This window comes from Pseudophryne corroboree, chromosome 3, assembly GCF_028390025.1.
Source record: "Pseudophryne corroboree isolate aPseCor3 chromosome 3, aPseCor3.hap2, whole genome shotgun sequence".
Classification (NCBI taxonomy): Eukaryota; Metazoa; Chordata; class Amphibia; order Anura; family Myobatrachidae; genus Pseudophryne; species Pseudophryne corroboree.
The window spans coordinates 344,778,271-344,793,732 of record NC_086446.1 but is presented as its reverse complement, the minus strand read 5'-3'; positions in this window follow the sequence as shown (position 1 = coordinate 344,793,732).

Genomic DNA, 15,462 nt, shown 5'->3' with positions numbered 1-15,462 from the left:
GTCGATATCAGTGTCTGTTATTTTGGATAGTGATCATTGAGAGACTCTGAAGGTCTCTGCGACATAGGGACAGACATGGGTAGATTCCCTGTCTGTTCTCTAAACTTTTGTGCAATAAATTCACCTTAGCACTTAATTACACATATGCTCCATCTCCTCCTTAGGGAAGCCTTTTACCTCAGACATGTCGACACACACGTACCGACACCACACACTCAGGGAATGCTCATCTGAAGACAATTCCCCCATAAGGCCCTTTGGAGAGACAGAGAGAGAGTATGCCAGCACACACCCCAGCGCTATTAACCCAGGAATAACACAGTAACTTAATGTTAACCCAGTAGCTGCTGTTTATATTGATTTTTGCGCCTAATTATGTGCCCCCCCTCTCTTTTTACCCTCTTCTACCGTGTAACTGCAGCGGAGAGGCTGGGGAGCTTCCTCTCAGCGGTGCTGTGGAGAAAAAACATGGCGCTGGTGAGTGCTGAGGAATAAGCCCGGCCCCCTCGACGGCGGGCTTCTGTCCCGCTTTAATGTACAATTTTTGGCGGGGGCTCATACATATATACAGTGCCCAACTGTATATATGCAAACTTTTGCCAAAGAGGTCTCTAATTGCTGCCCAGGGCGCCCCCCCCCCCCCCCCCTGCGCCCTGCACCCTTACAGTGATCGGAGTATGTGGGTGGAGTGTGGGAGCAATGGCGCACAGCTGCAGTGCTGTGCGCTACCTCAGTGAAGACTGGAGTCTTCTGCCGCCGATTTCGAAGTCTTCTTGCTTCTTTCACCCGGCTTCTGTCTTCCGGCTCTGCGAGGGGGACGGCGGCGCGGCTCCGGGATCGGACGACGAGGGTGAGATCCAGTGTACGATCCCTCTGGAGCTAATGGTGTCCAGTAGCCTAAGAAGCAGGACCTATCTGCAGAGAGTAGGGCTGCTTCTCTCCCCTCAGTCCCACGATGCAGGGAGTCTGTTGCCAGCAGAGCTCTCTGAAAATAAAAAAACCTAACAAAATACTTTCTTACAGCAAACTCAGGAGAGCTCACTGAAGAGCACCCAGCTCGTCCGGGCACAGATTCAAACTGAGGTCTGGAGGAGGGACATAGAGGGAGGAGCCAGAGCACACCAGAATCTAAATTCTTTCTTACAGTCCCCATGTCTCCTGCGGAGCCAGTCTATTCCCATGGTCCTTACGGAGTCCCCAGCATCCACTAGGACGTTAGAGAAATATATATATATACACACGCACACACACACACACACACACACACATACACAAAGCCCCATATAGACACACGCACAACCCCACGTGTGTGTGTTTGTGTATATATATATATACACACAGCCTCATGTATATACACACACAGCCCTATATAGAAACACACACAACCCCATGTATACACACACACACACACACACACACCCATATAGACACACGTACTGTACAGCCCCATGTATATACAAACACACAGCGCCATATAGGACACACACACAAACCTATGTATATACACACACATGTCCCTAACACTACAGCCACCGCTGGCGCTCCTCACCAATAGAAGAGGCATCTCCTGACAGCAGCAGCAGCTCCCGAGTCCCGACATCAAGCTGTGCCTCTGAGGCGGGGGTGGGGAGAGAGCTGGCGGGAGACAAGTGAGCAGGGCTGTGAGGAGGCGGGCGCATTGCCTGACACACTGCCGGGGGCGGCAAACCCCACCTTCCTCTACTGAAACGATGGAATGCGCTGCTACCACACGTCGCTCCTCCGCTCCTCCTATACATCAGCCGGCGCCTCTGTATGTTTGGGGGGGGGGGGCGAGCTGCCCCCTTGACCCCCCAGTTCCGACGCCTCTGCTATCTAAAGTAGCTGCTGGCTGCGCCGATCATCGCTGCAGGAATCACTAAAGGAGACAGAGGCAGAGGTGTCTCCGTCTTCCTCAGGACAGAACTGCAGCGGCGGCCGACGGGAGGCAGGAGGCAATGAGAGTGGGCGGCGGGCAGCGGCCGTGCGGGTGGTGCTGCCAGATGGTGCGCCCACAGTGCAGTTGCACTGTGTGCAATGCCCCCCTGGCACACACCTAGTTACGGCTCTGCTATATATATATATATATATACTGTTCAAATAATAAAAGGGAACACTTAAACAACACATCCTAGATGTGAATGAATGAAATCTTCTTATTAAATGCTTTGTTCTTTACATAGTTGAATGTGCTGACAACAAAATCACACAAAAATTATCAATGGAAATCAAATTTATTAACCCATGGAGGTCTGGATTTGGAGTCACACTCAAAATTAAAGTGGAATAACACACTACAGGCTGATACAACTTTGATGTAATGTCCTTAAAACAAGTCAAAATGAGGCTCAGTAGTGTGTGGGACCTCCACGTGCCTGTATGACCTCCCTACAACGCCTGGGCATGCTCCTGATGAGGTGGCGGATGGTCTCCTGAAGGATCTTCTCCCAGACCTGGACTAAAGCATCTGACAACTCCTGGACAGCCTGTGGTGCAACGTGGCATTGGTGGATGGAGCGAGACATGATGTCTCAGATGTGCTCAATTGGATTCAGGTCTGGGGAACGGGCGGGCCAGTCCATAGCATCAATGCCTTCGTCTTGCAGGAACTGCTGACACACTCCAGCCACATGAGGTCTAGCATTGTCTTGCATTAGGAGGAACCCAGGGCCAACCGCACAAGCATAAGGTCTCACAAGGGGTCTGAGGATCTCATCTTGGTACCTAATGGCAGTCAGGCTACCTCTGGCGAGCACATGGAGGGCTGTGCGGCCCCCAAAAGAAATGCCACCCCACACCATTTCTGACCCACTGCCAAACCGGTCATGCTGGAGGATGTTGCAGGCAGCAGAACGTTCTCCTTGGCGTCTCCAGACTCTGTCACGTCTGTCACATGTGATCAGTGAGAACCTGCTTTCATCTGTGAAGAGCACAGGGCGCCAGTGGCGAATTTGCCAATCTTGGTGTTCTCTGGCAAATGCCAAACGTCCTGCACGGTGTTGGGCTGTAAGCACAACCCCCACCTGTGGACGTCGGGCCCTCATACCACCCTCATGGAGTCTGTTTCTGCTCGTTTGAGTAGACACATGCACATTTGTGGCTTGCTGGAGGTCATTTTGCAGGGCTCTGGCAGTGCTCCTCCTGTTTCTCCTTGCACAAAGGCGGAGGTAGCGGTCCTGCTGCTGGGTTGTTGCCCTCCTATGGCCTCCTCCACATCTCCTGATGTACTGGCCTGTCTCCTGGTAGCGCCTCCATGCTCTGGACACTACGCTGACAGACACAGCAAACCTTCTTGCCACAGCTCGCATTGATGTGCCATCCTGGATGAGCTGCACTACCTGAGCCTCTTGTGTGGGTTGTAGACTCCGTCTCATGCTACCACTAGAGTGAAAGCACCGCCAGCTTTCAAAAGTGACCAAAACATCAGCCAGAAAGCATAGGAGCTGAGAAGTGGTCTGTGGTCACCACCTGCAGAACAACTCCTTTATTGGGGGTGTCTTGATAATTGCCTATAATTTCCACCTGTTGTCTATTCCATTTGCACAACAAGCATGTGAAATTGATTGTCAATTAGTGTTGCTTCCTAAGTGGACAGTTTGATTTCACAGAAGTGTGATTGACTTGGAGTTATATTATGTTGTTTAAGTGTTCCCTTTATTTTTTTGAGCAGTGTGTATATATATATATATATATATATATATACATATACACACACACACACACACACACACGCACGCACGCACGCACGCACGCACACACACACACAAACACACATTTGCCAGAGGAGTCTATGCAAAGATGCATGCACTCAAATCACTTGGTGAAGCAGCTGGACAGTCTGCAGCAGGTATGTCTTCTTCATGCTGGATGAAGGTCTCCACTGCAGTTTCCAGTGACTCAAAATTAATCCCATGTGTCTTACGCTTGATATGTAGGAACACGAACAAGTCACAAGGACCAGGTCTTGACTGCATGGCAAATGACCAAGCTTCTGGATGCGTTCATGGGCCAGAAAATGCATACATTTCCTGGATTTGTGGGCAAGTGCATTGTCATGATGGAGAAGGGCCCCATGAGCGCAAGTTATTGGATAGCCCCTAGAAATGGCTTCCAGAAGTTGCAGCAGGTATTGGTTGGTTTACTAGTGCTCAGTGACAGCTTGCTGCTGCGTGAGTGGTATGGTAGCTTCAAGGCCAGTCTTAGAAACAACAACAGCCACCATCTGCTTGGCAAAGCTGCGCTCATGTCGGAACTTCTGTGGCGACGCACCTCTAACTGGGGTCTACTGGGCCGACTGTTGTTTGGTCTCGGCACGAAACTGAAGATCCAGGGTTTATCACCACTGATGATCTCCCAGAGTTTGGCTAGCATGTTGTGGCACCAAGTCACCCAAGCCTCCTTCTGCTGTCGAGTCAGTTAATGGGGCATCCAGCATGCAGAAACATTGCTCAAGCTAAGCTTTTTGTGGAGTATTAAGTGGATGGATCCCGATGAGATGTCTATCTCCTTCTGTAAATGGCCCACGGTCACCCTGGCATCCATCTCAACTATGGCCTACATAGGAGCAACGCTGTCCTTGGTGAAGGTGGACACAAGTTGGCTGCAGTGCGCCTTGTCTTCCAGGGACCGCCTCCCGCACGGAAATTCCGCAAACCACCCACAGTGGTTCGGGAAAATGCTTCCTCCCCAAATGCTGCACGCAGTTGTCAAACTCTCCCTTTAGTTGCAGATCATTTTTGTAGTCATAGAAGATGGCTCTGCATAGTCCTCTATTGAGCTCTATAAAAAGTTTGTGAAGGAAGTGAACATGCTGACTTCTTCAGTGTGCAGTGCTGCTTATGGGCCTAATTCAAGGTTGATTGCAAAACAACATTTTCCTATAATGGGCAAAACCATGTGCACTCCAGGTTGCGCAGATATAATATGTGCAGAGAGAGTTAGATTTGGGTGGGTTATTTTGTTTCTGTGCAGGGTAAATACTGGCTGCTTTATTTTTACACTGCAATTTAGATTTCAGTTTGAACACACCACACCCAAATCTAACTCTCTCTGCACATGTTAAATCTGCCCCACCTGCAGTGCACATGGGGGGTAATTCTGAGTTGATCGCAGCAGGAACTTTGGGGGTCATTCCGAGTTGTTTGTTCGTTATATTTTTCTCGCAACGGAGCGATTATTCGCTAATGCGCATGCGCAATGTCCGCAGTGCGACTGCGCCAAGTAAATTTGCTATGCAGTTAGGTTTTTTACTCACGGCATTACGAGGTTTTTTCTGCGTTCTGGTGACCGTAATGTGATTGACAGGAAGTGGGTGTTTCTGGGCGGAAACTGGCCGTTTTATGGGTGTGTGTGAAAAAACGCTACCGTTTCTGGGAAAAACGCGGGAGTGGCTGGAGAAACGGAGGAGTGTCTGGCCGAACGCTGGGTGTGTTTGTGACGTCAAACCAGGAACGAAACTGACTGAACTGATCGCAGTGGCAGAGTAAGTGTGGAGCTACTCAGAAACTGCTAAGAAGTGTCTATTCGCAATTCTGCTAATCTTTCGTTCGCAATTTTGATAAGCTAAGATTCACTCCCAGTAGGCGGCGGCTTAGCGTGTGCAAAGCTGCTAAAAGCAGCTTGCGAGCGAACAAGTCGGAATGAGGGCCTTTGTTAGCAGTTGGGCAAAACCATGATCACTGTAGGGGGGGCAGATATAACATGTGCAGAGAGAGATAGATTTGGGTGTGGTGTGTTCAATCTGCAATCTAAATTGAAAATAAAAATAAAGCAGCCAGTATTTACACTGCACAGAAACAAAATAACCCACCCAAATCTAACTCTCTCTGCACATGTTATATCTGCCCCCCCCCCCCCCCTTCACTGCAGTGCACATGGTTTTTCCCAACTGCTAAAAAAAAATCCTGCTGCGATCAACTTGGAATTACCCCCATGGTTTTGCCCATTAAAGGAAAATTTTATTTTGCAATCAACCTTGAATTATGCCCCATATTAACGGTTCTGTGCCTTCACATTTCACAAGGACTTTAGTTAGAGATTACAGTTCACAACCAGACAGTTATATTGTTTATACTGCACATTTGGAAACTTATTGAACACCCCTCGTATGTATATCTATCTATCAATCTATCTACAGGGGCGGTTTGGGATGAAAAACCAGTCCAGGAAATTTATTGAAGCAGCCCTAATGTGGGTGGGGTCTGTTCAGGGAGCGAAATCCCTATTTATATGGCTGATTTTGAATTGGATGCAATTGCAGCGTCCTTATGTCAATTGTTGCAGTTGTGTCTGCGACTTCATGCTAATACTGCTACAATGCCCTTCCCTGTGTACATCCGTGCATCTGAATGTGTAAATACTAGGGATGTGCACTTGAAATTTTTCGGGTTTTGTGTTTTGGTTTTGGGTTCGGTTCCGCGGCCGTGTTTTGGGTTCGACCGCGTTTTGGCAAAACCTCACCGAATTTTTTTTGTCGGATTCGGGTGTGTTTTGGATTCGGGTGTTTTTTTCAAAAAACCCTAAAAAACAGCTTAAATCATAGAATTTGGGGGTCATTTTGATCCCAAAGTATTATTAACCTCAAAAACCATAATTTCCACTCATTTTCAGTCTATTCTGAATACCTCACACCTCACAATATTATTTTTAGTCCTAAAATTTGCACCGAGGTCGCTGGATGACTAAGCTAAGCGACCCTAGTGGCCGACACAAACACCTGGCCCATCTAGGAGTGTCACTGCAGTGTCACGCAGGATGGCCCTTCCAAAAAACACTCCCCAAACAGCACATGACGCAAAGAAGAAAAAAAGAGGCGCAATGAGGTAGCTGTGTGAGTAAGCTAAGTGACCCTAGTGGCCGACACAAACACCTGGCCCATCTAGGAGTGGCACTGCAGTGTCACGCAGGATGGCCCTTCCAAAAAACACTCCCCAAACAGCACATGACGCAAAGAAGAAAAAAAGAGGCGCAATGAGGTAGCTGTGTGAGTAAGCTAAGCGACCCTAGTGGCCGACACAAACACCTGGCCCATCTAGGAGTGGCACTGCAGTGTCACGCAGGATGGCCCTTCCAAAAAACACTCCCCAAACAGCACATGACGCAAAGAAGAAAAAAAGAGGCGCAATGAGGTAGCTGTGTGAGTAAGATAAGCGACCCTAGTGGCCGACACAAACACCTGGCCCATCTAGGAGTGGCACTGCAGTGTCACGCAGGATGGCCCTTCCAAAAAACACTCCCCAAACAGCACATGACGCAAAGAAGAAAAAAAGAGGCGCAATGAGGTAGCTGTGTGAGTAAGCTAAGCGACCCTAGTGGCCGACACAAACACCTGGCCCATCTAGGAGTGGCACTGCAGTGTCACGCAGGATGGCCCTTCCAAAAAACATGTAATGACTGATGACGGACCTGCTGGACACTGTCAGCTCAGCAGCACCGCAGACTGCTACAGTAAGCTATTATAGTAGTATGTATAAAGAAGAAAGAAAAAAGAAAAAACCACGGGTAGGTGGTATACAATTATGGATGGACGAGCGACTGCCGACACAGAGGTAGCTACAGCCGTGGACTACCGTACTGTGTCTGCTGCTAATATAGACTGGATGATAATGAGATGAAATTAATATATATATATATATATATATAATATCACTAGTACTGCAGCCGGACAGGTATATATATTTATTATGTAATGACTGATGACGGACCTGCTGGACACTGTCAGCTCAGCAGCACCGCAGACTGCTACAGTAAGCTACTATAGTAGTATGTATAAAGAAGAAAGAAAAAAAAAAACCACGGGTAGGTGGTATACAATTATGGATGGACGAGCGACTGCCGACACAGAGGTAGCTACAGCCGTGGACTACCGTACTGTGTCTGCTGCTAATATAGACTGGATGATAAGGAGATGAAATCAATATATATATATATATATATATAATATCACTAGTACTGCAGCCGGACAGGTATATATATTTATTATGTAATGACTGATGATGGACCTGCTGGACACAGTCAGCTCAGCAGCACCACAGACTGCTACAGTAAGCTACTATAGTAGTATGTATAAAGAAGAAAAAAAAAAAAAAACCACGGGTAGGTGGTATACAATTATGGATGGACGAGCGACTGCCGACACAGAGGTAGCTACAGCCGTGGACTACCATACTGTGTCTGCTGCTAATATAGACTGGATGATAATGAGATGAAATCAATATATATATATATATATAATATCACTAGTACTGCAGCCGGACAGGTATATATATTTATTATGTAATGACTGATGACGGACCTGCTGGACACAGTCAGCTCAGCAGCACCGCAGACTGCTACAGTAAGCTACTATAGTAGTATGTATAAAGAAGAAAGAAAAAAAAAAAAAACACGGGTAGGTGGTATACAATATTATATATATATTATATACAATTATATATATATATATATATATATTAAACTGGTGGTGACTGGTGGTCAGGTCACTGGTCACACTATCAGCAACTTGCAAGTAGTACTCCTAAGCAGACAATCACAATATATATTATACTGGTGGTCAGTGTGGTCACAATGGCAGTGTGGCACTCTGGCAGCAAAAGTGTGCACTGTACGTTATATGTACTCCTGAGTCCTGCTCTCAGACTCTAACTGCTCCCCACTGTCAGTGTCTCCCCCACAAGTCAGATAATATACAGTCACACTATCTATCACTTCAGCAAGTAACTAGTACTCCTCCTAATGCTCCCCAAAATTACTACTGTGTCTCTCTCTACTGTCTCACTCTCTTCTCTATAAACGGAGAGGACGCCAGCCACGTCCTCTCCCTATGAATCTCAATGCACGTGTGAAAATGGCGGCGACGCGCGGCTCCTTATATAGAATCCGAGTCTCGCGATAGAATCCGAGCCTCGCGAGAATCCGACAGCGGGATGATGACGTTCGGGCGCGCTCGGGTTAACCGAGCAAGGCGGGAAGATCCGAGTCGCTCGGCCCCGTGTAAAAAAACATGAAGTTCGGGCGGGTTCGGATTCCGAGGAACCGAACCCGCTCATCCCTAGTAAATACTAAGATGCCCACTGTCAGTGTCTACAGGTCAGCGTCTACAGGTGCTACAATCATGCTTTGTCTTTATACACCACAATCAGTCACACCATTGACAATTTCTCCAGCCCTGTGCTATGTGCAGATCATCCATCTAAGTATGGCCACCAATGTGAGCTATTCAGCATCTCTGTACACAACCACTTTCACCAAAACACCTGTATCACGTCCATACTATGTTACATCTGCGTCTCATTAGCCAACCCCCTGTAACCGCCTAGAAACATGCAACACATGCCTAATACACTTCTTGATGCGTACATCTGAATCTGTACTTTGACTCTGTACAAATATTATTGGGACGCATGTGTGGTGCAATTCAGACAAATGCACAGATGAAAAACATTGGCCAAAAAAACAGAAAAAAAACACATTGGTCCCACAGAAAACAATGAAAAAACATTGACCGGAATTCCGGTGGGCGGACCCTACACTGGCCGCATTTTAAAAGAGCTCTCCGTCCCCTGCTCTCTAAGTGCAGTTTAACGGGGTGTGCACCGTGACCTGAGCCCCGAGTTTGCACCAGGGACCAGCGAAGATAGTGGTGGGAAAGAGGAGACCACCTCCCCGGCTCCCCACCGCCTCCTTCCCCGGAATCCGAGCGCCAGCTGCGGCATCTGCTGCCCGCGGCTGCCATATTGGAAGTGGCCGGGCACCATAATCCCCACCTTCCCTGCCTCGTTTCTTACCCGGGACGGACGTCGCTGGAGACCCCGTTCGGCTCCCTGCTCCCCCGTGCTTCGGGCCACCGGTGCTGGCGGTGAGGAGTGTTGCCGGAAGACGGCGCGTGTGCCCGCCTGCAGAGGAGACACTGTCTGGAGACGGGTGAGTGTGCCGTGACGGCCCCCCGCTGACTCCATTGAACACTTGCTGGACCCTCACATCCCGCTGTACTCCTGCTGACCGGGGCCACCTGACACCTGATACCAGTTGCTACTGGCAACAACATTGAAGCCTCTCTTTATTTTCTCTCTGACAGTCTGCCCCGCTTGGCGCCACAGTGATACCTAAGGGTCACGGGCCCCTGTTCACGTGGCCGCGGCCACCTTCAATCTGACCTTACACCCCGGGCAAAATCTGACCCTGCTTACCCGGACCCAGGCGGTCGGTTTTGTTGGCCCCTGGCGCCTCTAACCCCTGTAATCCTGGAGCCTCTGACCCCTGCACCCCGCAACTGCAGAGGAAGTAGACCACTTCTCACCTAACGTAACAATTCCCCAGTACAGAAGGTCAGAAATTGTGCTACCGACTCCGCTCTGACAACTTCCTTTTCAATTCACCGCTTTGGCCCGTTCTTACGAACTTTGCACAGAGGCCGCTAAACCCCTGATTGCGGGCTGTCGTCTACGGGCTTTGCTATATGTTGGTACTGCCAGAAAGCATTTCGTGGTGACTTACTATATCATTTGCAGTGGCTGCACACTTGTATTTCAACGGGCTCACTACTCCCTGCGGGGCAGGATATCTGATATTACCCACTTCTTCACTGTGACGCGCCACTTCTTCGCTTACATGGATAAATACGTGGCTAAGCCCCAAAGAGGAGGTCGCGGTTCTGCACCAGCAGAACTAAAGACACCAGGGCATCTGCCTCGGCTTCTGCTAGTTCTCTGCCCTCCTTGCCTACCGCTAACGTCTTAGATGGCGTGTCAGATCCTTCTAGATACACTATGGACGCGGTGGCCAGGGCACAGGAAATCTCTGATATACTTTCACCGCTGCTAGACACGAAACTTGCGGGATTGAAAGACGCCATTGACTCCACCATGACACAGTTAAAAGAACATAGCACACGGTTGGATGAGTTCGAACAACGGGTTTCAAACCTAGAGGATGATCTAACCACTGCCCGCTCCGTCATCGATACTCAGGCGTCCTCCATTTCAGCGATGCAGGAGAAGCTTGAAGATTTAGAAAATCGCAATCGTCGAAATAATCTTCGCATGATTGGCTTACCGGAATACGTCAGACCTAAAGAGCTGTTATCCCTGGTCTCTTCCTGGTTACCGATTGAGCTGGGCTGTTTGGTGGATGGTGAATCCATGGTGATTGAGCGGGCGCACCGTATTGGTCCTGACTTTCAGACGGATCGCCGCAGGCCTAGACCTGTCATATTCAAATTTCTCAACTACACAGATAAAGTCAAGGTGATGGAGGCGTACCGCAAAGCTCAGGGGCTCTCTTATCGTGGAGACAAGCTGCTTTTGTTTCAAGATTTCTCATACAGTGTGGTCATGAGGAGAAGGGAATTCTCTCCTGCCTGCAAGATCTTGTTTGACGAAGGAATACGTTTTGCCCTGCTCTATCCGGCAAAGCTCCGAGCTCCGTGCTCAACATAATGGAAAGACGTACCTGTTCGACACGTCTTCAGCGGCTAAGACTTTTGCAGAATCACTGCAATGCCCATCCTCGCCTGCTTCCAGAGAGATGGACTAATGTTGCGATTTATCATGAACTCAGCGTATATGTCTTCTCCCTTGTGGATATCATGTTTGGTAATGTATGGCTGATTACTAATACCCTTCATGTTCTGATTATTGCAACACTAATTGTTCTTGACCTTGATAGTTACTGGGTCTTCTGGACCCTCTTCTTTTCTCCTTCTTTTTTCTTCTTTTTCCCACCCCTCCCTTTTTCTCTCCCCCTCCTCCTTTGTCTGATTGGAGTTACGTTACTAGTTTTTCGTGAGTCATTTAGAGCACTGTTTTGGGTTCCAAAAAATTTGGAAAATGGATATACTGTATCAAAATGTTTACAAAGATTTTTACTGTTGTTCACATGGTATAGGTTCACCGTTTCTATCAATAGTTTGGTTTCCCTACTCGCTGGGATATGGGGAACCTCACAGTTTATCTTGTCACTGTTTTACGTGTCCAATAGGACAGGCATCGGTTAGATCCAAGTTTCCCATGGCCGCCTCTTCAGAGATTAAGACATGTCTAAAGTTCCTCACTTGGAACGTGGAGGGCCTAAATACTCCGATTAAACGTAGAAAGATATTGCAAAATCTCAAACGCCTACGGCCAGATATAGCGATGTTGCAGGAGACTCATTGGAAGTCGGGGGACCCTAGTGTGCTAAGGGACAGTTGGATTCAAGATTATAAGTTGGCCTCCTTTACCTCTAAGAAAAGGGGGGGGGGGGTGATTATATTTCGTAAGTCCCTTAGTTACTCTATATTAGATACTAATGAAGACGATGAGGGTCGGTTCCTATTCATAAAACTGCAATTAGAAGGGGAGCTTTACACTCTAGTGACCATCTATGCACCGAATTTGGAACATAATGCTATCTTCTCTGACGTTTACGTCCGACTTCAGGATTGGGCCGAGGGTAGTTTGATTATTGGGGGTGATTTTAATTCCACATTACACCCGACCCTGGACCGGTCAGATACATCCAGTGGAAGGAATTATTCCATACCGGCATCTCTACAATTCTTATCGTCCTCATTTAATTTAATAGACCCATGGCGACACCAACACCCTGTTAGCCGAGATTACACTTTCTATTCACATCCACACGCCACGTCCACTAGAATAGACTATTGGTTGCTCCCTAGGTTATGCGATTTAAAGGTAGAAAATATAGCCATTTCCGATCACACGCCTACATGGTTCACACTTGAGCTGAGCTCTCCTAAGACAACCTCATTTAATTGGAGGTTTTTCTCCTACTTGCATAATTCCCCTGATTTTAAATCATACTTAGAGACTAATTTCATAAACTATACCAATGACAATGCACAACACGTGGACAACATAAATCTTTTCTGGTCTGCCTCTAAGCCGGTAGTGCGGGGTTATATCATCGCATATGTTGCTAATAAGCGTAAACACCTCAATCAACGGTTTTGTGATCTGGGCCTAGCACTTACAAATTCATATGCGACGTTGCTGTCCTCCCCGACGGACGACAATCGCAGAATTTATACCGAAACAAAACACCTCTACGACACTCTTTGTACAGAGAGAGCCCAATATGCTTTAGACTTTCAAAAGCACAAATATTTCAAATGGGGAAATAAGGCGGGTAAACTCTTAGCAAATGTGGTTCGCAGCCAACGCCCTACCTCACACATTCTGTCACTTCATACTAATACTCACCTATCCTCCGACCCGACTGCCATCGCTGATTCCTTTTTAACTTACTATAAGGAGTTGTACACGGCTCCACCAGATGACCCCGCTGGAGGCATGGACTTCCTTCGAGCGGCAGGGTCCCCCACGCTGACAGAGGATGACCGAAATTCTCCTATGGAACCAATCACTGAATTGGAACTACTGACGGTAATAAAACAGTTAGCTAATGGTAAATCCCCAGGCCCAGATGGACTGAGCGCAGAGTATTATAAATTGTTATTGCCCCACATCACACCCCATCTTCTGACCCTTCTTAATTCTATTTTATCTGGGAACGCTGCCCCCCCCTACCTTTAATCAGACTTGTGTGATAGTATTGCCGAAACCATGGAAAGACCCCACCTTAGTTCAATCGCACCGCCCGATCTCCCTCTTAAACCAAGATTTAAAAATCTTAACCGCTCTTATGGCAAATAGGTTGCAGGCAGTGTTACCTACATTACTACACCCATCCCAAACTGGTTTCGTGAAGGGGAGATCGTCATTACATAACATAAGACAATTAATCGCTCCTTTGACCATATCGGCCCAAATGCCGGGTGGAGCGTCTCTGCTGGTGAGCTGTGACGCTGATAAAGTGTTTGACCGTGTGTCGTGGTCTCACCTGTTGAGGGTGCTTCATTGGCAAAGATTTGGAGCTGGTTATGTCAGATTTTTCCGTACCATATATGCCTCACCTGCTGCATTCCTCACAGTGAATGGACTGAACACGGACACGTTCACGTTACACAGAGGCACGAGACAGGGGTGCCCCCTTTCCCCACTCCTCTTTGATCTTGCGTTAGACCCGCTCATCAGACATTGTTACTTAAATTCCGACTGGCGTGGGATTAAAATTGGTAACCATGATCTCAAGGTCACGGCTTATGCTGATGATTTATTATTGTATTTTTCAAATCCTCAAGATGCGTTTCCTAGTTTGTTGTCACTACTGGTAACCTTCGAATCAATCTCTGGGTTCAAGGTTAATAAATCCAAAATGGAGGCTTTGGCCCTACATCCAAATGCTACTCACAATTGGACTATTAAGTTCCCCTTTCGTTGGGCAAACCAGACAATCACATACTTAGGACTCCAAATACCTATTAATCCGTCCAATTTGTACAGACACAACATTCTACGAGTCATCACACGTACTCTAACCGATTTTCAGACATGGAAACATCTACCCCTCTCTTACCTAGGACGATGCCAATGAATCAAAATGATCACCTTCCAGAGACTGTTATATCCTATTCAAATGCTGCCTCTACTATTATCGGACACAGATTTAAAGACTCTAAATAGGGCCTTTAGTGAATTTATCTGGGCACATAAAAAAAACCCAGAATTTCATTATTTAAATTGAGCCAATCACAGAAATTAGGTGGTGTTAATCTACCTTGCCTTAGAAGCTACATGTTGGCTGCGAACTACCGCTACGCTGTTGACTGGATACATGAGACGGAGACCTTTGCTAATACCGGCTTGGAGCAGGCCTTCTGCCCTGAGTTTTCACTTGCCAGCTTACTACATATGCGTCCGTCTGCCTTTCCTCTCCAGGTCAAATGTAACATATTACTAACTTCCACCTGCACGGCATGGAGACAAGCACGCTCTAGGATGGGTATCTCTAGTTATAACACGACTTTCCTTCCCCTGGCCCATAACCCAGACTTTCGTGGAACCGCTGCGCGATCCACATTGACTGCCCTATCGGGCCAGGGTATCAGATTGCTATACCAGTTGGTATGTCGAGACACCTGCCAAGTTCGCACGTACATAAGCCTTTGTGAAGGATTTCCACAATTTAAGATCCCATTATTTATATACTTTCAAATTCGTAGTTGCATCAACAAATCACTGACCACAATGACTACAGAGGATAGGACTAATGGCCTAGACACTACTTTGCAATCAACACCTAGAGTACATCACTCCACAGCATTGCTCTACACATTTATTAAAAAAAACATTGATTGGGAGACCACTCAAACGGGATTGGCAAAATGGTCACCGGACTTCCCATCTATCACTATCTCAACCATGCTTACTGCGTTTAATAGGATAAATAAAACTCTCATATCGGCATCATACGCTGAGATGAATGATCAAATTCTACATCGTTCCTACATTACACCGAAATTATGGTTCCAAATGGGCGCAGCTTCTGATTCCAAATGTTTTAAGTGCAGCGCAATCGATGCCGATATTTACCATTGTTTGT